The sequence below is a fragment of the Marmota marmota genome, unplaced genomic scaffold (genome assembly GCF_001458135.2).
Source record: "Marmota marmota marmota unplaced genomic scaffold, marMar, whole genome shotgun sequence".
NCBI classification, from domain to species: Eukaryota; Metazoa; Chordata; class Mammalia; order Rodentia; family Sciuridae; genus Marmota; species Marmota marmota.
The window spans coordinates 35,985,125-35,991,071 of record NW_025999853.1 but is presented as its reverse complement, the minus strand read 5'-3'; positions in this window follow the sequence as shown (position 1 = coordinate 35,991,071).

Here is a 5,947-nt window from a genome sequence, read left to right as displayed (position 1 = left end):
GGGTGGAGGGGGGAATGTGGGGGGGTGTTTTTTTTAAATTTTTTTTTAAAGCTTTAAATACAGGTATCTTAGGCTTCTGAAAAATCAAATTCCAAAAACTAATATCTTTGTTCTACTGTGTTTTGCTGCTGTAATCTCTCTTGATGCACAGGATTCCCAATGGCCCATAGAAACAATAAGGGGTAGCTGGGTGTGATAGCACACACCTGTAATCCCAGTGACTTGGAGGCTGAGGCAGATGGATCAAAAGTTAGCCAGACTCAGCAACTTAACGAGGCCCTAAGCAACTCAGAGAGACAAGGTCTCTAAACAAAATACAAAATAGGGCTGGGGATGTGGCTCAATGGCTGAGTGCCTCTGGTTTCAATCCCCAGTACCAAAAAATAAATAAATAAAAGAAAAGAAAATTAAGGGAAATAGGTTAAATTAAAGGAAATAGGTTAAAATAAGGGAAAAATAGGTTAAAAATTAAGGGAAATAGGTTAAAATATCAAAATATGATCCTACCCCAATTTCTGCAACAAATGTTTATTGAGTGACAATCATATTCTGGGCACAGTGGTGGAGCATGAAGCCTCAATAATGCATCAGATGTCAAAGTATCTGATAGAGCTTGTAAATATAAGAACAAATCAATGTTAAGGAGTATAATAAAAATATGAAAAAACCAAGGTTACTTTAGAAAGAATGCTGAGGGTAGCTTTCCTGAGGGGGTGATATTCAAGATCATATCTGAAAAATATGAAGAGAGCTAACCACAAGCAATACTGAAGATACAACATTCCGGATAGAAGGAACCACATTCAAGCCCAGGGGTGGGAAGGACTAGCACATAAAAGGAATGGAATGGAGGCATGTAAGGCTGGAACAAAGCATTGCAAGGAGAGGATGGTATGAAATGAAGGTGGAAAGTGATCATGTGGGGACTTTAGAGGTTGGTAAAGAGTGTGAGGTTGTTTTAGTTTTGTTTTAAATGTTTCTGGCTGTTGTTTGGAGAAAAGATTACTACAGGTGGTGGGGCAAAAGTGAAGTGTATTATAATAGCCTAAGAAAAAGTCTGTTGTGGGCTTGAATACCATGGTGGTGAAAATGAAGAGTTAATGAGTTCAAGATATATTTTGGAAGTAGAATTAACTGGACATGGTAATGGATTGGGAGTAAATTGGAGTAAGAGAAAACAAGATGTTGGCTAGGTTCTATCTTTCATATAATACTCAAAATAGAACCATTTACTGAGGTAAGAAAAAACAGCAGAGGAATAGCTTTTGGAAGGAAACTGGGAGATATATTTTAAACATATCCTATTTGAGATGTCTATTCAGCACCTAAGTGAAGTGCTAAGTGGGCAGTCACCTGTATACATCTGGTGCTTAAGAGAGAGCTCAAAGGTTAACAAGACACAAATTTAGGAGTTATTAACATATGGGGGATATTTTATGTCATAGAACTAGAGGCTGTCACCCAAGGTGAGAATTTTAGTGGAGAAACCTGAGACTGAATCTCAACATTCAGAGGTTGAGAATGGGTGGAGAATTCAGCAAAGATGGAAAGGAAGCAAGCCAAAGGAGTAAGAGGAAAAAAAAAAAAAAAAGATTTTGATGACCTGGAAACAAACAGGGAAACATGAGTCATAAAAGAGAGAATCATCAGCTGAGGCAAATCTGCTGAAATGTTAAGAAAATTGAGGATAAAGAAGTGTGTCCATTTGGTCTGATTTAATGTTCTCCTGGAAAGGCTGGATTAGTTGCTACTCCTATTGTTCCATAATTCCATATATGTGTTTTATGGTATATACCATACCATTTACCATACTTCATCGTAACTGTTTTAACTACCCGTGGCACCCATTAGTGAAAGGTGAGTGACTCACCTGAGATGGAAATTCAACCAAGAGATTTTATTGGGGGGCTGCCCGAAGGGGAAGAAAAGGAGAGGAAAAGAGCAGCAGCCTGAGCCTGCAAGCTTCAGTTTAGGAAGGGTTGCTTAGGCAACTTGGCGGGTGCTAATTGGCAGGGTGACTCAGGAATGGGTGCTGATTGGCAGGGTGACTCAGGAACCAGCGAGTAGATACTGTGTCCCGTGGCGGATTGGTTGAGAAAACTTTTGACTTTGGTGCTGCCCTCTGGAGAGGAGGGGGAGGGGTAAGGGATGACATGATGTTCTTCTAGAGAGATGGAAACTTAACGTCCGTCAGTGGGGAGAAACTTGATGGGGGAAATAAAACCAAAAGGCAAGGTGTCCCACACACCCAACAATTAGATTTTAAGTTCTATGAGGATAAGGACCATGTCTGATTGGGTCACAATAGCATAGTGACTGGCATGTAGTAAAATCTGAATAAATAATTTTTCAGTGGTGAAGGAATAAAGAATGAATGAACAAAAGATGTACAAAGGTCATTGACACTCATTCTCTTTCTCAAATGAAAAATAAGAATTATATCTGATTCCTCAACTCTAGATATTTCATCAAAACTCAACAATTAAAGTCCCTGGACAGTGACACTGGAGGCCATCGGTTGGTTGTGCTGAGGATTGAATCCAGGGCCTGAAGCATGCTAGGCAAGCACTATACCTCTACATCCTTGACTAAGGTTGGTCTTAATACACAGAAATAGTATAGGAACAGTAAGAGGAAGGAAAAGTCCATCAAAAGCAGGACTCAAATATATTAAAATGCTCCATAAACTCAACTTTATAACCACCAGTTCTTCCGCTATTGCAGAAACTATTAGAGCTGCACACTACCTTTCTACGGCATTTTGTTTTATCATTTGATGCTATGCAATATATTCATTGTTAACTTGATTTCACCCATAAACTTTATGGGATTGTTTGTGGGGAGAAGCTTATGTTGGTGCAAAATAGCTGCATGAATTTGCACCTTCTCATGCCTCAACTCTTTCCCGTCAGGAATCTATTTTGAGTTATCTACTCAGTGAGGAGTCCTCATATTTTTGCAGCTCTTTTTTATCTAAGGAAGAACTGGAGTTCTATTTGTGTGTGTGTGTGTGTGTGTGTGTGTGTGTTTCCCTATCGTGTTTATGCAGACCAATCAAAGTCGACTGCAAGATTGATCTGTTCTAAAGAGCAGAGCATTCATCTTAGAATAGGCGTATATTTCTTTTCATGCTTGGACTAATGTAGGCTACTTGTTTTCTGCCAATATGCTTATGTATTAGTTTCCTATGACTGCTGTAATAAATTATAAATAAACTTGGTAGCTTAAAACAATATATATTTTTTTCTCTTCCAGTTCTTGAGGTCAGGAGTCCAAAATTAGTATGGACAGAGCTGTACTTCCTATACAGGCTTTAGGAACTCCTTGTATTTTCCAGCTTCTGTGGTTGATAGCATTCCTTAGCTTGTGGCTACATCACTCGAATCAATGCCTCTGTGATCACACTGCCTTCTTTTCTGGTATGTAGGATCTCCTGCTTCTCTCATAAGAGTTTCTGTGATTGTAGTTGGGCCCATCCTGATAATCCCAGATAATCTCCCCATCTCAAGATCATTAACTTAATCATACCTATAAAGATCTGATCTTATATATTTGGGGGCCATTATCAGCTTACCATAATTTACAGCTCAAAAGTATACCAACTACTTATTGAAACTCATGAAAAGCTTTTTTTTTTTTTTTTGCAGTTCTAGGGATTGAACCCACTGAGCTATATATCTCATGTCCCTCCTTTTAAATTCTGATACAGGGTCTCACTAAATTGTTCCGGCTGGCCTTGAATTTGTGATCCTTCTGCTTCAACCTCCCAGGTAACTGAGATTATAGTTGTGTACCAATGCTCCTTGCCCATGAAAAATTTTATACACTCCTCAAATCCCAATGTATGCTAAGCCCAAACAATTATTTTGATTTTAAACATTTTATTTTACAATAAAATGTTAAAATTGTTTTGATTTAGTGATAAATGTAAAGTGCTACATATAGGTTCTAAAATAACCATACTATTTAAAATTATCTGGGATGCATATAATTTGAACTTAAAGAATTGGCTAAATTGAAGAGAGAAGAGAAAGCTTAAATAATAATCATATAGCTTTCTGCATATGTATGAAGATGTTTGACAAAGAATAGGGATTAGATGCATGCTGTATAAATTGAATCAGGAATAATTAACTGCAGGCAGAATCAGATTTCAATCCATTACAAAGAATTCAGAAAGGGCAATGGAAGAGGCCTCCTCAAAATGAAATCACTTCCTAGTTCTGGAAGTGTTCATGAATGTGCAAAGGCCCTGAGGGAGGTATGCAGAGAAAAAAGGTAGAGTATACATCCACAGGTACAATCATGAGAAATTTAATAAAAACAAAATCTCTTTAATGATTGATTCTAGATAGCACAAGTAATATTACTCTTCTCCAAACTAATTTTCTAATTACAGCCAGCCTGATCTTTTAAAAAGTCATATCTGATTATGTCAGCCCCTTAATAACATTCTGCACTAAAACCCTTCATTTGATTAAAGGCCCTTTCTATATTGACTCCCTGGCTTCCTTGCCAGTCTCATCTGGAGTTTTTACCTGCATTCTTGTCATGTTTCAGTTGCTCAACTTTAGAGAGTCCTTCCTACCTCCAGCTATTGAACAACTTCTTCCAAACCTCAATGCCTCTATCCTTTTTGCCTAGCATACTCAAAGACAGCTTTCTCCAGGAAGGCTTCTTTAACATGCCAAACTAATTGGTTTCCCATGCATACCTGCAAATTTCTCTGAACTGCTTCAAGATGAAGCATTCATTGCATAGTTGATTATTTGTCTTACTAAAAGGTAAGCTCTCTGAGGACAGACATTATATCTTCTTCAGCACAGGGCCTGGCATATAGTGGGCATATGCAAATATTTGTTGGCTGAATAAATGGACTTTTAAAAAATTTGGCTGAAGTGCAAAAGAAGACTGATGGGGGAAAAATGTTTGCTTAACTGATAGCAGACCTCTAGTTGCAAAACTTTAGAAATACCGCTATGGTTTCTTAAAGGAATGTATTTCATAAAAGAAAAGGGAGGCTAATGAGGAAAATTAAACAATCATCAAACAAACTGGGTCCATTAAACTGGAGTCAGCATGGAATACAAAAATCCTGGGAAGCAGAGCACAACAACTTAAGATATATCATGCATTCAGTCATTATTACCAAATATTTGTGGAGTGCTTATTATGTGCCTGGCATTTGGGGCAGGCTGGGCATACAAGGTAGGCAAGTATTACACAGTCTTTGTTCTTACAAAACATACAGCCCAATCGGGATGGACAAATACTTTGCAAAGTAATTTCATTTCAAAGGTAAGCCCTGATAAAGAAGGTATATCATTGTTATGAAATACCTAATTTAGTGGCAGGTAGGTAGGAAGGATAGAAGAATGTCGGGCATGGACTGGGTGGTCAGGAAGCCTTTCTGAGTTATGGAGGCCCTGACGGTCTGGGAAACTCTTAAGTTCGATAACCATAATTTGGAGATTTCAAAGAGAGATTCAAGGGCACCTTGATAGATTTGACTCAGTGATCCCTGGTGTGAAAGGTCTTTTGCCTGGTCAGCAAGGCTTGTCCCTGGGCAAGAATGACAACATTCTGCACTTCATCCCACCAGAGCGGGACCTGTCACAAAGTGCTGGTTCCTTGTTCCCGCAGGGTTCCACCAAGGGCAGGGCAGCCGCGGCCCGCAGACAGCCTGGCGGTGCCCTAGACGCCAGACTTACCCAACTCCACCCTGGGAAGAGGCGTGGAGACCCCGCCCACACCCCGGCGAGCTCTGCCGGCGCGTCCGGGGGCCGCCCCCGGCCGCCGCGGCCACGTGACCCGAAGTGTGACGTAGGAGGAAGGAGACGCCATTAGAGGGAGGTGGAGAGGGAGCGCTCTTCGCCTTTCCTCCGGTGCCTGACGTGGTGGCTAAGGCCCTTCATTCTCGGACTTTCTCTCGGTCCTTCCAGGCCTC